Below are 17,897 nucleotides of genomic sequence, written 5' to 3' on the forward strand. Positions count from 1 at the left end.
AACCTGTGCCTGGTCTTGCCTGAATTCTGTGCTCTGTCCTTTTTCTGTTGTTGATTTTAATCTATACCCATCCCTTGTAATAAACTATAAATATGAATACGGGGCCTTTAGAGTTCTCTGAATCTTACTGATCAGTTGAGTGACAGTGGTCTTGAACTGTGGCCCTGCAAGGAGTAACTAACTACACAGTGACTCAGAGAGAAGAGAGCCCTGGTGTAAGGCCATGCAGTGGTCCCTGCTTCCTGATAACGCCCTAGCCCTCTCACTCCCTTCCACATCTGTGCACTGCTTGATTCACCACACCCTTAGAACAGGCTAGACCCTTGGGCCCATCAACAGGCTCCACTTGGGCCCACTTCCACAGCTTGTCCACTGAACCCAGGTGGTCCAAGGAGCCTACCTGTCCCTTTGCTCTACCAAGACATCCCACAGGGCCAGAAAACTCTGTTGTTGGAGTCTGTACCTGATCATGGGCTGGCCAATCGGTCAAACCCAGACTCCACACAGCCATCCTACAAAGTAAGAAAAGATCAAATCAAAGTAAGACAGAAACTCAGTAGGGAAAACATTAAATTCTGTAGCTCCAAGTTGACACGTAGGGCTTGGAATGTAGCCTGCATCAAGCCTGGGACAAATGGCTGAGGTGCCTATTTAACATACAAAAGCAGACACTGGCCACTAGGTCCCCCCAGTATCCTCAGTCCCTACCTGTTACTAGAGGCAAAATCTTTTAAATTCAGACTCTATTTTAGAGAACCTGACCTAAGTTTGAATTCAGGTAAATTAACAGACCAGTACCCAGCATTAGTTTCCAAGTTACTCCCTAACAAGTTCCCCTGAGCCTAGTTCCAGTCTCTAGGCTCACCCCCAACAAGACCCGCATCCCCAGGTTATACCCATAAGAAGATCAGCATCTCTGCATCCCCAGATTACAAGCCCACCCCCTGCCTAATGACTACCAATGCAGAGGGGAAATAGAAATTAAGTTTACGATTTGATTCCCAGCACTTTGATTCTGAAGGCAACAGAAGCTTTCCAATTAGATGCTTACACACTTATCCCAGCCCCCATTTGCTGCTTACTGTAAAGCCTTCCCCTGATAGATATTCGGGGCTCCTCATCACCAAAACCGTCCTCTGTGACGGTGGTGTGCTGAGGGGCCCAAGCTGGTACTAATAAAAAGCCCTACTGTGATAGGATTGGATCAGCTCCAGTCTGTTTTTGGGGGATCTCTAACATTTCCCTGGCACTGCAGGGCCCTCTAGGCTAGCATACTCCTAACTCTCCAGTCCAGGGCTGGGCTGCTCTTCCCCATATAATCCAACCCTTTTTGTTACCCATTCCCTTTGAACCTTGGGCCTCCTGGCTACTGCACCTGGTTCCCCTTTCTCCAAGCTCCCTCTCCCTCCTGCTCCCCACGGGGCACAGCTGAGGCTCATGTTTGCTCTGGACTCCCCCAGATGTCTGCACCTCTGACTGTGCTCTCCCATGTCCGTAATGAACCTTCTCTGCCATATTTAGGAGCACGCATGTTCTTTCCTTTCATTCCCTTTTTTCCCCATCTGATGCCAAAACCTAAAACCCAGGACCAGTAGTGTTTCCTTATTTTTTACATTTCATTCACATATCAGATATAAAAATGTAAACATTATGATTCACAAGTAGCAAAATTACAGCTATGAAATAGCGAAAAAATAATTTTATCATTGGGGGTCAACACATGAAGAACTAACTATAAAGGGCTGCAGCATTAGGAAGGGTGAGAAGCCTCCATGTCCCTGTAATTCAACCATCCTGCAAGCCTGTGAAACCAGCACCATGAGAAAATGGCAAGTTCTGCCACCAGCCTGAAAAACACTGCCTCCAGATCCGCTTAGACCTTGGCTGCAGTAGCTTCCAAATGCTTTAATCAAAAAAGCAAACAGCAAGGAAAAAAAAATGGCTTAGTGCTCTTGTAGACGACCTGGGTTCAGTTCTCAGGACCCAAATAACGGCGTACGTACAACTGTCCATAACTCTAGGGGTCTGATACCCCTTTATCTTCTGTAGGCATCAGGCAATTCACACAGTGCACATTCATGCATGCAAGCAAAACACTCATATCATATGCATATAACAGCGAGAAGCTGTGGTGGCTGTTCCTGGCTGTCAGCTTGACTACAACTGGAATGAACTACAATCCAGAAGTGGAGGGCACACCTGGGATCCAGATCCTGAGGCGGGAAGACACAGGCTTCTGACCCAGATCTTGACATGGGATGGCACATGCTTTTGATCCAGATGTTGAGGCACAGTGGTCATGAAAAACTTAGGCCCAGGCAAGTTAGTACATGCCTTTAATGCTAGGAGACAGAAGCCAGCAGATTTGAATAATTCAAGACCAGTCTGGGACAAAGCAAGTTCCAAATTCAGGCATGGCGGTACACACCTTTAATCTGGGCCATACCTTCTACTACATAAGGACAATGGAAAAGGGAAGGGCTCGTTCTTCTTTGCCTGCTTGCACTTACTTGTCAGCATTGGAGCCTTTTTTAGGATTCCGACTTATACAGAAGACCAGATAAGACTCCTAGCCTCCTGGGACTGAGCAACTACTACTAGACTCTTGGACTTCCCATTCACAGCTGCCCATTGTTGGGTTGGTAGGACTGGAGCCTGTAAGTCATTCCAATAAATTCCCTTACTATATACATATATTCTATTACTTCTATTGAAGACACCAGACCAACTCCATCTTTGGTTCAGGCTCCATCTTAAGAGAACCTGATCTAAGGTTGAACTCAAGTTAACCAACAAGCCTACACCAAGCACTGGTCTCCAGGTCACTCCCTATCAACCACCAATCAGAAGGAATGCAGAAGTTACAGTTGTATCTAAAGATATTTACTTATGAAAGTTTATGGTTGCTGGGCAGTGGTGGCGCACGCCTTTAATCCCAGCACTTTGGAGGCAGAGGCAGGTGGATTTCTGAGTTCGAGGCCAGCCTGATCTACAGACAAAGTGAGTTCCAGGACAGCCAGGGCTACACAGAGAAACGCTGTCTCGAAAAACCAAAAATAAGTAAATAAATAAATAAACAAAATAAAAAAATTTTAAAAAGTCCATATGGCAACACTGTAGTGACTCCAAGAGGCCCCCCTCCCCCCAAGCTAGCTGATCTCCATTGCTAAGTATGACGCTTTACTTCATGTCCTAAAGCACAGGGTTGACATTGACAGATCAGCAATGTAACACATTCCTTAGCCTCACCTGAACCATTCATCTGTTTTCCTAGGCCAGAGGGAAACCCACTTCCCAAACTCCTACCACATCTACCGAGCTACTCCAACAGGAAGACAGAACCTGGCCTACTGACATCTCACTCTAAGCAGGGTTCACATGCAGATGTGAAATGAGTTTTCGGGTGTTCTACCCTGGAGCCTTGGTGGGTGAGGCCCTGTCACAGTACTAAGTATGTAGTTGGTTTTATTGTTTGGTTTTCTTTTTCTTTTTTCTTTTTTCTTTTTTTGAGACTGGGTTTCTCTGTGTGGCTTTGGCTGTTCTGGGACTCACTCTGTAGACAAGGCTAGCCCGGAACTCAAGAGATCCAACAGCCTGCCTCTGCCTCCCACGATTCCCCTAACAGCTCTGGCCACGCTACATGGTTCTTCATATCTTTCTGTTCTTTTGCCCCTAATCTCACTACAGACCAAGTTAAATTTCCTCTGACAAACTCAATTGCTCATTTTTAGTACAGCCTCATTCAAAATTTCAGAACTCTAACAGAATGTAGACAAATAATTTTCCAGAGAGTAACAGATCAGTGCTGGTCCACCTTTCACTACAGTCTCCACCTGTCTAAAAACTCAGGGCATGGTCTGTGCCCAGAGCTGATTCCATGCCACAGGGCTCTATACCCAAATACTACCGGAAGAGAGCTGGTCTCCCAGGAGTGCTGACACACCTGTGAACACAGGTAAGACCATCACTTTTGCTCCAAGGGTCCCGCCCTAGAGCCCTCAGGACAGAGAAACCAAAGAACAGCCTGGGACAGGATCCTTCCATCTTCCATCTGCACCCTGGAACTGATCCTGTGCCACAGCAATCCACACCCAAATTCCTCCTAGAGAGAACTGGTCTACCAGGAGTGCTGACACACAGTCTTGCAGGAGGGACAAGCCACAGTCAGAGTCAGCAAGATCACTTAACACCAGGGATAAACAGATGTTGAGAGGCAAGGGCAAGAACATAAGCAACGGAGACCAAGGCTACTTGGCATCATTAGAACCCAGTTCTCCCACCACAGCAAGCCCTGGATACCCCAACACAACGGAAAAGCAAGACTCTGATTTAAAATTACATCTCATGATGATGATAGAGGACATTAATAAGGACATAAACAACTCCCTTAAAGAAATACAGGAGAACACAGGTAAACAACTAGAAGCCTTTAAAGAGGAAACACAAAAATCCCTTAAAGAATTACAGGAAAACACAACTAAACAGGTAAAGGAACTGAACAAAACCATCCAGGATCTAAAAATGGAAATAAAAACAATAAAGAAATCACAAAGGGAGACAACCCTGGAGATAGAAAACCTAGGAAAGGGATCAGGAGAGCCATAGACATAAACATCACCAACAGAATACAAGAGATAGAATAGAGAATCTCATGTGCAGAAGATACCATGGAAAACACTGACACAACTGTCAAAGAAACAAAATGCAAAAAGCTCCTAACCCAAAACATCCAGGAAATCCAGGACACAATGAGAAGACCAAGCCTAAGGGTAATAGGTATAGATGAGAGAGAAGATTCCCAACTTAAAGGTCCAGTAAATGTCTTCAGCAAAGTTACAGAGGAAAACTTTCCTAATCTAAAGAAAGAGATGCCCATGAACATACAGAACTCCAAATAGATTGGACCAGAAAAGAAAGTCCTCCCATCACATAATAGTCAAAACACCAAATGCATAAAACAAAGAAAGAACATCAAAAGCAGTAAGGGGAAAAGGCCAAGTAACATATAAAGGCAGACCTATCAGAATTACACCAGACTTCGCACCAGAGACTATAAAAGCCAGAGGATCCTGGACAGATGTCATACAGACCCTAAGAGAGCACAAATGCCAGCCCAGACTACTATACACAGCAAAACTCTCAATTACCATAGATGGAGAAACCAAGATATTACATGACAAAAACAAATTTACACAGTATCTTTCCACAAATCCAGCCTTACAAAAGATAATAGATGGAAAATTCTAACACAAGGAGGGAAACTACACCCTAGAAAAAGCAAGAAAGTAATATTCTTTCAACAAACTCAATAGAAGATAGCCACACAAACATAATTCCACCTCTAACAACAAAAATAACAGGAAGCAACAATCACTGTTCCTTAATATCTCTTAACATCAGTGGACTCAATTCCCCAATAAAAAGACAGAGACTAAAAACTCAGGGCACTAACTTTGCCACCTGTATTTCTAGCTGCATCCTACCCATTCACTTATACCAGAACCACTGAACAAAGCTTAAAACATTCTGGGGCTTCTCTAGACCACACTTCCAAACCTGTAAATTCACGTTGTAGAACAGTTCCAAAGGTTTAAAAACTTCATGGTCAGATTTAGTTACAAAACGAAGAATGTACATTTTCTGGACAATTTTCTACAGTAGTGTCTTTTATTCCACAGTGAAATCTGAAAGAAACTTGAGGAAGAAAGATTTTGGCTCACAGTTTCTGACCATCATGGCAGGCAGGGTATGGTGGAGACCATGACCTAGCCTGTGGCAGAGGCTCCTATGCCATGGAGAACCAAGAAACAGACAGTAGTTGAACCAGGGCCAGGAATGACCTTCAGTTGGGTATAATGCCCCAGTGACCAACTTTCTTTTTATTTTTGGTTGCTGTTTGTGTCGTTTTTGGTTTTTTGAGATGGGGGTCTCAACTGTGGAACTCACAAATAAGACCATGCTGGCCTCGAACTCACAAAGAACTACTTGCCTTTGCCTCCCAAGTGCTGAGATTAAAGATGTGAGCCACCATTCCTATTTTCAACAACTAGGCCCCACCTCTTAGAGGTTCCACAGCCTCCCAAAACTGTGAGACCTGCTGAGGAACAAGGAAAACATGAGCCTAATAGAAGACAGTTTAGATTTAAGCTATAAACACTGGGTATTACAAAGTATAGCTAGTCCCACACTTACTTAGCATTAATTTCAATCTTTATTAGGATATTTACAGAAAATTAGAATGCCTTAAGCAGATACTGGAGGAAAGGTGGTCAAAGATTCTCCCATATGTACAAAGTACATAACCTCCACCCTGTCCCACAGCCTACACGGGAACTCCTCCCTGACCAGGGTCTCGGAGTAGACTCTTAAGTATGTCCTACTTGCTAGAACACACAGGGGGCTGGTCAATACACAATGAATGGATGAACATCTATGCTATACAGTTCTGTCCATGTCTGAGAACAGCCAAGGTCCATCTATGCACACAAGATGACAAAGGAAGGTCTCAGTGTTCTGTGACCGTCAAGACTTCCAACCCCAAGAGAGTACCCCAACTCTCTCTGAGCTGTCCTTAGCTACAGAGCCTCCCCGTCTCCAGCTCTATCACCAGGGTCATGGGTAGCTCTGGCAAATACCAGGCCCCTCACTTCCTATAGGGCCCAGCCCCAATTAAAATGGATACTCAGGGGGACACGTGTGCCTCTGTTGGCTGAGGTTCAGGAACAACATTTGGGACCTGGCAATGCCTCTGTTGACATGTCCGGAAGATAGGGGGAGAGGCACTAGAATTGAACCTCAAAGGGCTGCTAGTCCCCACCATGGACATAGTAGTCACTGCCAAGAAGGAAAACTTTCAGCATGTCTCATACACAACTGATGTTATTAGGCACAGCTGGGGCACAGCTGGGCCACGCCAGAAGGCTGTGCAAGATGTGAAGAGTCTTCACAAGTGAAGCGCAAGACTTCAGTTTTCTAAGGTTGCTGGTGAAAGTCTGGTTTGTAAAAACCAGAAAGTATCTTGCATTTGAGCTATTGTTTTGTTTTTAGACAGGGCCTTCCTACACAGCCCTAGCTGTCCTAGAATTCACCATGTAGATCAGCCTAGTCTAAAACTCAGAGCTCTGCCTGCCTCAGCCTCCCAAATACTGGGATTAAAGGTGTATGCCAAGCTGAACAGCAGTGCATGCCTTTAATCCCACCATTCAGGCAACAGAAGCAGGCAGACCTCTGTGAGTTCAAGGCCAGCCAGGTCTACACAATGAAACCCTGTGGTAGTTTGAATAGGTTTGGCCCCCATAGATTCATGTATTTGAGTGCTTGGTCATAGTGACTGGCACTATTTGTACGTACAGCCTTGTTGGAGAATATGTGTCACTGTGGGACAGTGTTTGAGGTCTGATATGCTCAAGCTACACCCAGTGTGGCACAGTCTCCTTCTGTTGCCCACGGATCAAGACATAGAACTCTCAGCTTCTTTGCTAGCATCACATCTTCCTGGACGCTGCTATGCTTCCCACCATGATGATAATGGACTGAGCCTCTGAAAGCCAGGCAAGCCCCAATTACATGGTTCCCTTTATTTATTTATTTATTTATTTATTTATTTTATTATTATTATTATTATTTTTGTTTTTCAAGACAGGGTTTCTTTGTATAGCCCTGACTGTCCTGGAACTTACTCTGTAGATCAGGCTGGCCTTGAACTCAGAAATCCGCCTGCCTCTGCCTCCCAAGTGCTGGGATTAAAGACGTGCACTACCACCACCCAGCAAATGTTTCCCTTTACAAGAGTTGCTGTAGTCATAGTGTCCCTTCAGAGCAATAAAACTCTAAAACATTCTGTCTCGCCCGGTGGTGGTGGCGCATGCCTTTAATCCCAGCACTTGGGAGGCAGAGGCAGGCAGATTTCTGAATTCGAGAGTTCGAGGCTAGCCTGGTCTACAGAGTGAGTTCCAGGACAGCCAGGATTACACAGAGAAACCCTGTCTCGAAAAAATCCGGAAAAAAAAAAAAAGACATTCTGTCTCAAAACAACAAGAGGTGTGTTCCACCCCTAGCTATTCTTAGTACACAGAAATGAAACTCTTCTCTGGACATGAGGGCCTGGTCTCCCCCTTCAGGACCCTCTCTCCTAACAAAGTTCTTTTGAAGGCTGATCTTGTGTCAGCCCTTCCTTACGAATCTGAATTTTAAGTTGTAATAGCTTGAACTTAGTATATAGCCAAGACTGACTGAACTCCTTTTCTTCATGCCTTTCTTTACCTCTTGAGTCCTGAGATCACAGGAATATGTCACACCTGGTTAAAATTTCCCACCTTTGCTATATACGTTTTGTATCTTCTGTCTTTTTAAATAACTCCCTTCCTAGCCCAAAGTGAGACCAGCCTTGTCTGTTTGGATGATGCAAGGGAGAACAACTGAGCTTCCCAAATGCTCAGCCAATGCCCAAGTATCTGGCTGAACCATCCAGCCAGTCCCATGTTAATACTCTCAAACCCTCAGGCCTGGCAGCATCCCCAGGCTCCAATGGTACAGCAGTTAACCTTCACCCCAGTTTCTGCTCCAGTGTCTAGAGAGCTAGTTCCTTTCCCGGCTATTCACAGATGCTATGGTTTAGATACATCTCAAAATCAGCCCCAGCACCCCGTGGGGCAACGGTGCTGAGAGGTGCTGGGGCCCGCTAAAAGAGTTTGGATCTTTGGGGCTGGAGAGATATAACTCAGTGGTTAAAGGCACTGGCTGGTCTTCCAGAGGACCTGGGTTTCAGACCCAGAACTCACATGACAGTTCAGACTGTATGTAACAGGGCTGTTACATACAGTAACAACATCCTCATCTAGCATTTGAGAGTGCTACAGGCATGCGGCACACGTACATACATGCAGGTAAAACACCCATGCACATAAAAATAAATTAAAAGAAAAAAAAGAAAAACTGTAGGCCTAGAGGGAGGCCCTTAGGTAAAAGAAGATGCTGGCCTTGGAAAGGACGAAGGGTGGGGGGAGATCTTGTGGGCTTTTGAACAACCAAGTTATTACAATAGCAGAAAGCACATGCTCCTGACATGGCCATCTTCTGGATTATGCAGCCAGTGGAAGATGGGGGCTTGCCAGAGTTACAGGCACCACACCTTGTATGTGTTCAATATCCAAAACTGTAAGACAGAGAGAAAAGAAGAGAGAAAGAAAGAAACAAACAAAGAAACAAACAAAGAAAGAAAGGATAATATGTTTTGTTTATAAAGTCAGCCTGCTTTGGCTGCTCTCTTGCAACAGTGAAAAACTAAAATAACAGAGTTGTCACGCACTAGCATGGCAGCACATATATAGAGCTCTACCACTTAGGAGATAGACAGGAAGCTCAGAAGGTCAAGGTTATCTTCAGCCATTCTTCAATTTAAGGACATCCTGGAATACAGGAGACCTTAGCTCAAAAACATGTATCTTCTAGAAGCCTAGCTGGATCATCAATGCTGCACTGTGACTGGCCTGTCTGGGAGAAAGGAGGACACATTAATTAAACACTTGTGCCCCCATTCTGACTCAGTGGTTAAAAAACAAGGCGCCTGAGGAACTGAATTCTCCCAGGGATCTTCAGCTGAGAGAAAAGGCATGCCCAGGGACAACTCAGGGAAACAGTCACCGTGCCAGATGACCTCACAAAGAGAGTAGCCTGGCAGGACAGACTAAGTGTCCTTGCTGGACTGCTTAGTGACACTTCCTACCTTCTATTTAAACTGTACCCTCATTGCTAGGGACCCTGCAATAAATGTTATATCTGAGAGGCTGCCCCTGTGGAGGGGATCAGCCAGGCTTTAAGGCTATCTAGCACCTTCCCTAAACTGTTAAGCCATGGGCATGCAGCAGCCCTGAGGTCAGGTGGAACACTAGGATTAGTTTTCTAAATTATGGCCTTATGTTCTATTTAGTATCTTCACTGATCTGCTAAGTTCAGGTCCTTCTCTAAAGACTACAAACACAAGGACAACTCCATAATTTTAAAGCCTCCCCTGCCAGTGCCTTAAAGGACATGACCACCTGATGGAACGGTCCTTATGGGTAAGCATGGGGGTGGGCATGCTACTCAATCTCTTTGTCCTTCTTCCCAATGTGGCCATAATGGAGAAGCCTTCTTTTACTGCTTTTCACTATTAACTTAGGTCTTTAATTTTTTTAAATTTATATTTTATGTGTATAAGTGTCTACATATATGTCTGTATACATCATGTATGTCTATGGATAGTTGTAAGCTATCATGTAGGTGCTGGGAACTGAACCAGGGTCCTCTGTGAGAATAGCAAGAGCTTTTAACAGCTAAGCCATCTCTCCAGACCCTTAATTTGAGTCTTTTAATGAGTTTATTGAGGACAGCAATGGAACTTGACTTGTTGGGATAAAGGCTGTGAGTTCTAAGTCCAGAAATAGAACTATCCCTGTTAGCCATGCCAGACAGTGTGCCAGTACCAAAGACCATGAAGCAATACAGTAAGGAGGACCAAAGCTTCAACACCTTATGTTCGTGTGGTGCCAGGGATGGACCCCAATATCATACATGCCTTAAGTCGCTCACAAGCACTCGACCCTTATATGTGAAGTCCTCATAGCTCAAAGCCAGCTTGTATCCTTCCAGTGGTGCTGCCCCTGCCCTGGAGCGGCACACAATAGCAAACAGCAACAAGCCCCTGCTCCTAAAGTAGCAGCAGGTAGGTAGCGGCCATGAGAGCAAACATCACTGTCTTCTGTACAGTCACTAGTGTATTAGTCAGGGTTCTCTAGAGTCACAGAACTTATGGAATGTCTATATATTAAGGGAATTTATAGTGATGACTTACAGTCTGTAGTCCAACTACCCCAACAATGGTCAGCTGTGAATGGGAAGCCCAAGAATCTAGTAGTTGCTCAGTCCCACAAGGCTAGTTGTTTCAGCTGGTCTTCTGTAGAAGTGCAGGGAAGTAAATGCAAGCAAGCGATGAAAAGCAATCTTCCTTCTTCCAATGTCCTTATATAGGTTTCCAGCAGGTGTGGCCCAGATTAAAGGTGTGTATCACCATGCCTGGATCTGGGACTTGCTTTGTCCCAGGCTGACCTTGAATTCAGAGATTTCCTTGCCTTAGTCTCCTGGGATTAAAGGCCTGTATTTCATATCCACTATGCCTCAAGATCTCCATGCCAAGATCCAGGTCAGAAACTTGTGTCTTCCAGCTTCAAGATCTGGATCAGAGGTGATCCCTCCAATTCTGGATTGTAGTTCATTCCGGATATAGTCAAGTTGACAACCAGGGATAGCCATTACAGACTAGATGTAAGCAAAATCTGTCTGTCCATGGAGTCAGAAGGCAGACAGAACCATCTGATCTCAAGGACAGTCTGACAACAAGAAGCAGATGCCTGGGTGCCAGCAATGGCATTTGCCTCTGCCTGTGAATGGATGGACTCCCTGGTAGAATCCATCATGTGAGATGCTGAAAACCTGTGCACCTGCAGTTGGCATGTTTCAAGACAAAGAAGAAAGCTGTCTACCTCCAAAGAGCCCTAGAAGGAAGCCCATACACCCTGCTCTCTCCCCATGCTAATATATACAGCAAAGAGACAGAAAGTAAGAGTGAGCCGATGTCATGGCACAGAACACAGGTGCACAGGGCAGAGCATGAGTGGACTGCCTGACAATGGTCTCACTCACCTGAGCACTGTGCAACATACACTGGGACCTAACCCAAAAAAAAAAAAAAAGCAAGCAAGGTACATGGGCAGAAAGGCGGCAAATAGGGCACACAAAGGAACGTGTAACGGGAGATTTTTTTTTTTCTTCTGACTTCCGAGCTGGAGATATAACAATTTGAGACAGTCTATCAGGGGTGTATGGATCAAGGCTTTGGGCAGAGGCTGTGGGACTCATGCAGTCAGCTGACAACTTTAATGACAAGAAGTAAAAATATCAGTCTGAAAAAGATGGTCAGTGGCAGGTCCCACAGCTAATCACTGCCGGCTGTAGTAGCTGCTGTGGGTGAAGCTGTCCTTTTGGGCAGGACAAGACAGATGTGATGGGTTGCGATCTGGGCTCTAGGGAGGGAGCTGCCAGCAGAAGAGGTAAACACACATGGAACACAATGTCGCCATTCCTGAGACCTTGGCTGAGAAATCCTCCAGGCAGCCAATCAGCTGCAGCACCTCCTCTCCTCCCACCTTGGCAGCCAGAGCTGTGTAAGCCAGTGCTGTTCAATCCAGCTATTACACAGCAGTTCACCATGACAAATTGTCTCCTGTGATACTTTTTCCTCAGGTCTCTCCAATCTTCTGTGGACATTAACTCAGCCTCACACCAGGGTGTCATTGTCTCTTCACAGTTCAAAGGAATAGCACAAACCAAACATACCATGGCTTTGACAGAAAGCTCTGGATACAGGGCAGGCAAGCATTTCAACTTCCCCTTGGTAGGAAGGCCAGCCTGTCCCTTGCCCCCACAATAGGTACAGGCCTGGCCTTCAGGTGGCCTCTATCACCTCATTTTTGTATTAAATAATAAATACATAAATAGGATATTCTGTTTAGTTTCATTTGGGTTTCTGTTGTTGTTGTTTGTTTGTTTTTGAAACAGGAGCCCTGGCTGATCTAGAACTCACTACATAGACCAGGCTGGCCTCAGACTCTTAGAGATCTGCCCACCTGTTTCCCAGGTACTGGAATTAAAGGTGTGTGCCACCATGCCCAGACAAAATATGGCATTTCTTATTAAAAAAAAAAAAAGAGGGGCTGGAGAGAGAGATGGCTCAGTGGTTAAGACTGCTCTTCCAGAGGTCCGGAGTTCAATACCCAGCAACCACATGGTGGCTCACAACCATCTGTAATGGGATCTGATGCCCTCTTCTGGTGTGTTTGAAGACAGCTACAGTGTACTCATATACATAAAATAAATAAGTAAATCCTTAAAACATATTTATTTATGCATATGAGTATTCAGCTTCTATGTATGTCTGTGTGTACTATGTGCATTTCTGGTGCCTCCAAAGGTCAAAAGGATGTTAGGCTTTCTGGAACTGGAACTGTAAGCTGCTATCTGGGTGTTAGGAGCCAAACCCAGAACCTGTGCAAGAGCAAGTGCTCTTAACTATGGCACCATCTCTAGCACACGGCTTCCCCAATGAGGATAGAGCCAAGCACTGAGACACTTTGTCAACAGACATGAGTGTCAGCAGTGTGCCACTGGAGGAGTTGCTGGGATGTGGAGGCTGGTCTTTTTAAGTTTGTATACATGATTTTTGAAATCTTAAAAAGAAGTTGGGTGTAGCATGCATACCTGTGATCTTCGCACCTAGGAGGCAGAGACAGGAAGATGGCCAATTCAATGTCAGCCTAGGGGACACAGACACATACAGAGGCACAGACAGATAGACAGATACAGACAGACAGACACACAGACACACACACACACACACACACACACAGAATAATAAAGTTGACAGCACCCTGGAGGCTGAGAAATAAAACAGCCATGAATTCAAGGCCAGCCTGGGCAACACAGCAAGTTCTAGGCTAGTCAAGACTATATTGGAAACCTTGCCTCAAAGATAAGAATAAGTGGAAGTGGTACAGAATATCTCAAACATTAATTTGGTTTGAGGTGACCTTGTTGTCAGGAGGCCTTTACCAAGTAAGTCCTGTGGTCTGAACCAACATATGCCAGACTCACAGTCACTACTGTTGTAAGCTGACTGACACATCATCAAAAAATGAACTCTGGTTCTTCCTCACAGTGTCAACAACAAGCTTGGCTCTGTTTCTGGAGCTCCGCCAAGCCTTCCCATCCTGTACTTTGTACAGGTGGTCACCCACATCCAAGGAAGGTCTATGGGTACCATACATGAGAGCAAGTAGATGATCAGACTGAGGGCTGCATCTAGGTGGGGCAGGGTGGAGACACAGGCCAATGATGAAGCGAGGAGAAGCAAGAGCAGGACCTCCTCCTGGACCAGAGCTAATGCATTTGCCAGCTGAAAAGCAAATGGTCCAGCACAATCAGCACTGTGGGCTGCTGATGCTTACCTCGCTCTTCATATACAGATTTTTACAGTTATTTATTTATTTATTCATTTATTTTTGAGACAGGTTCTCACTGTGTGGCCCTGACTAAGCTCACAGAGTTCTGCCTGCCTCTGCATCTCAAGTACTGGAATTAAAGGTGTGAGCCTCTATGCCCAGCCTCCTTTACAGGTATTTTATGTTAAGATAGCAATGCAGCATGCTTAAATCATGAAAAAATGCATATGACCTTGGGTATGGCCTTATCTCTTTACCCAGCCCTTGTCTGAGAACCTCAAACAAAACTGTTTACAGTAAGATATCCTACCTCCCTCTGTCCCCCAAGGGCTGAACTTTTGACTTTTAACCTAGTTAGGAGCCATGAAAAACCATGCAAGTGATAAGGCAGAACTTTTAAACCTCACCCAATGAGTTGCTTCTGAGAAGCTCCAAGCCCCAGGTCTGGGGTATGTTTTACTTATTTAAGCCTCTATTGAAATACCTTTAACACAATCTCCACCTCTGCTTCATAAGCTGGCTAGCCTGGAATTCTTTTCAGCATCAAAGCCTGGTGTGATCTGAGGTTAGGTCCTTAAAACTAGGGGAACTTCTCAGGCTGCTGAGAGTGACAGCTAGGAGCCATGCCTCTTGCCCACATGTCCCCCAAACACGAAGTAAAATAAAGACGCAAAAGTAAAATGAAAATGTGGGATTGGAGACCTTGGTCGGCAACCTGAAGAGATGCGAGCACCACAGCATCCCACAAGCCTGCAGCAACACTAGGAATCTGAAGGCGGAGCAGAGGCTCTGTTCCATGTGGGAACAGTCACCCTCTCCAGCAGATCACGTGATCCAGGAGGTCTCAGGGAGAGGGGAGAAGCACAGGCTTGGAAGCCAACCACCCTGGCCTGGAACAACCTTGGAAACACTTGACTCCTTAGCTAGAGTCTTTCTTCACTATGTACAAGGTTGGACCGATGAATACTACATTAAAAAATTGTCTAGGGGATGTGTCATTCACCTGTCACATCTACCTGTCACATCTACCCCATAGAAGATGGCTGAGCTTAGGAGTGGCAAAACAGTAGTCAGCAGGCTCAGACAGCAGACAGGTCTGCTGAGCAAGACACTTCACTGAGGAAAGTGGGGGAAGATTCAGGGACTTGTTGCAAGGGCATAAGGTACATTCTAAAGACGTGACTTATCAGGCAGAAGGAAACACAGGAAAGATGCTGAAGGTATATGGATGGGGTCTCAACGTCAGGTCCTCCTTGTCCACTGTCCAAGAGAAAAACAAGCAAAACCTCCGCTCCCAATGAGCCTAGAATAGGGCCAGCCTGGCCTGGATGCAGCCGATACGCAATGTCCTCCCGTTCTGACCGAGGGTTTACCACGCCAGCCCAGTAAAACTCGTATCAGGCATAGGAATGACCTAGCACTTGCTGTCTACTCTGACATACTGTGAAGCCTGAGGCCACATAGGAGGTTTCAGAGTGAGAGGGGCGACATGACTAGGCTCCAGAGTAATCCCTGACGCTGGAGGCTGCAGCCCTCCACCCTGCAACAACCATGCATCTCTCTGTCTCGCCAATCTAGCCTTTTACACAGCAAGTCTGCTCCTGCTGCCGTGACCCCCTCCCCGCACCCAATCCTGACAGGGATAAACAGAAACATCTTCCAGTACCGTGCGGGTTGCTTTCAATTGTCAGAGACAGTCTGGTCTGTCGGACTAGAGTCCCGAGGCAGCAGGCGGTTTAGTTTTCATTTAATGCCTTGGAAAGGGAAAACTGAGCTAGGACGAGAAGGTGCGCACCGCCTCGTCCTCGACCAACCTGGTCCAGACCGCGTTCCAGGAGCCCGGCGCCCGACTGTGGGTCAGCCCCGCCAGGAGCGTAGCCCGCTAGCCCCAGCCGCCCGCCGCACACTCACCGCCTCCTCCGCTGCCGACTTCCGGGTGCCGCACCCGCGCGCCTTAGCGGCCAGCCCAGGACCCGCCCGGCCAGCCGCCAGAGCACTCGCTATAGAGCGCAGCAGCGAAGGGCAGAGCGGCAAACCCAGAGCCGCGGCCTTGTTGGTTATATGTGCTGTCGCTCAGAGACACAGCGCTCCGCCCCCGTAGCTGCGCCAAGACTGGAGATGCCCAGGACCGGAGACGAGCCAAGGCAGGAGCTGTGCGGGCATCTGGTCCTTTCATGCTGCCACAGCTCCTCAGCCTGTGGATTATCTCTGAGAGATTGAGATAGCCCCTGCACCCCACGCGGTTCAGGCGCTGGACCCACCCCCACCTCCTTTAGATTGTGTCCTGGTCTTTACCTCTAGACCATATCATCTGTCCTGAATAGCCCTCCCTTCCCTTTGTCACTTCCAAGTCCATCCAGACCGTCTGTATCCCTAGCCTCTGATCCCTCGTCTACTGTATCCCCCGCACTAGAAAACAACACAGAACATGGACTTCTGCTCCACCGTGCCTGCCATAGTACTTAAGTAGTCACGGAGGCTGTCCTGCAGGCCCAGACCCCAAGGATGAGGAATTTACCACACTTGAGCTATGTTTGGACAATGAATGACTGTGGGTATTTAGAACAGGGTTGAGACACTCACTGGGGGCTTCCTGTGCCTGTTAGCATCAGGTTGTGTCAGGGGATTGAGTATCACTAAGAAGGAGCATCAGAGGTCCTCCCCAAGGTCAATACAGCGACAAGGATGACAACCACGTAAAAGACAATGATAATGTACTACGGGTTCTCAACCCAGTTGTCTTGATACCCAATTCTCATTCACTCCACTTTAAACATAATCGCTCAGAGCAGTTAAGCTATTCACTTGAAGAAAAATAAAGGGCTAGCAAGATGGCCGCCTGGGTATAGATGCTTGCTGTCAAACTCCGCCACCTGAGTTCCATCCCTGGGATCCACATGGTGGGAAGAGAGAACTGAGTCCTTTACCCTGTTCTCTGATTACCACATGTGCATTGTGGTGCATACACACAAAATAAAATGTAATTAAAAATTTTTTAAAGATGCCAAGTGGCATTAGCTGCATGAACGATCTAGGCGCCATGGTTACAAACTGCAATGCTTACGCTTTGCAGAAAACTGGAAAGCAGAGAGGCAAAGGTAAGGCTGCAGCCAGAACCAGCCTCAGGTCTGCTCTGCCCTGTCTTACACAGCCTCACTCCTTATTCCTTCTGAGAGCTAAAGGAAACCATTTGCAAACAAGGCAGGACTCCATAGACCATGTCTCCTGGCCAGCAGGCGGCAGACCTAGCTAGGCACTTCCATTCTGCCTCCACCTTAGCACAATCACCCTGAGCTCCGGCCAGCTGTCTCCAGCTGAGCAACCAGACCACTTGGCCTCCAGGACTGAGAGGTAGTAATGAACAAGTAGGGCATAAAGAGCATGGTCTGGGTTATATCCGATACACAGTAGCTTGTCCTCAAATCACCAAGCCATGTACCTCAGAGGGGGATAAGCTTTCTCATCAATCCTTTCTACAGGGGAAGGGAATCCCATTCCTTGCCCCTATTTTGATAGCTATTCACACTGACATTCTCTCCCATTTGAGCCTGGCTCATTGTGCAGAGCCTCCTCAGAATGGGAGCTCACCAGTTTTTGTAACCACCTTTTTAAGATTTAAGTGTCAACTGGTTAGGAAGTTCTTCCTGACATACACCTTCTCTGTGGCTTTCCAGGCACTGTCCCTACAGAGATGATCAGCAGCTAGCTGGAGAAGGAGGGAAGGAGGGAGACAGACAGAGAGAGGAAGAAGCATACACAAACACACACACACACACACAGAGGGGGAAGGAACGAAGGAGAGAGAGGCGAGACAGAGAGAGAGAGAGAGAGAGAGAGAGAGAGAGAGAGAGAGAGAGAGAGAGA

General features: G+C 46.4%; 1 protein-coding gene across 6 annotated transcripts in view; it reads right to left on the bottom strand.

Moving 5' to 3' along the window:
* The window catches only part of Tango2 (transport and golgi organization 2 homolog), a 46,542-nt gene that overhangs the window by 26,972 nt on the left and 1,673 nt on the right, over nucleotides 1–17,897 (bottom strand). The window contains exon 1 of one of the 6 annotated variants that reach the window (XM_028770491.1): nucleotides 15,945–15,977. The exons of 2 other annotated variants lie outside the window; for them this stretch is intronic. The gene's annotated coding sequence lies outside the window, so the exon portion shown is untranslated. Of the gene's footprint in view, nucleotides 1–400; nucleotides 504–15,699; nucleotides 15,978–17,897 lie in introns of those variants that run through there. 3 more of the 6 variants (XM_028770489.1, XM_028770488.1, XM_028770490.1) reach the window with 3 other exon arrangements.

This window comes from Grammomys surdaster, unplaced genomic scaffold, assembly GCF_004785775.1.
Source record: "Grammomys surdaster isolate TR1022 unplaced genomic scaffold, NIH_TR_1.0 202, whole genome shotgun sequence".
In the NCBI taxonomy this organism is placed as follows: domain Eukaryota; kingdom Metazoa; phylum Chordata; class Mammalia; order Rodentia; family Muridae; genus Grammomys; species Grammomys surdaster.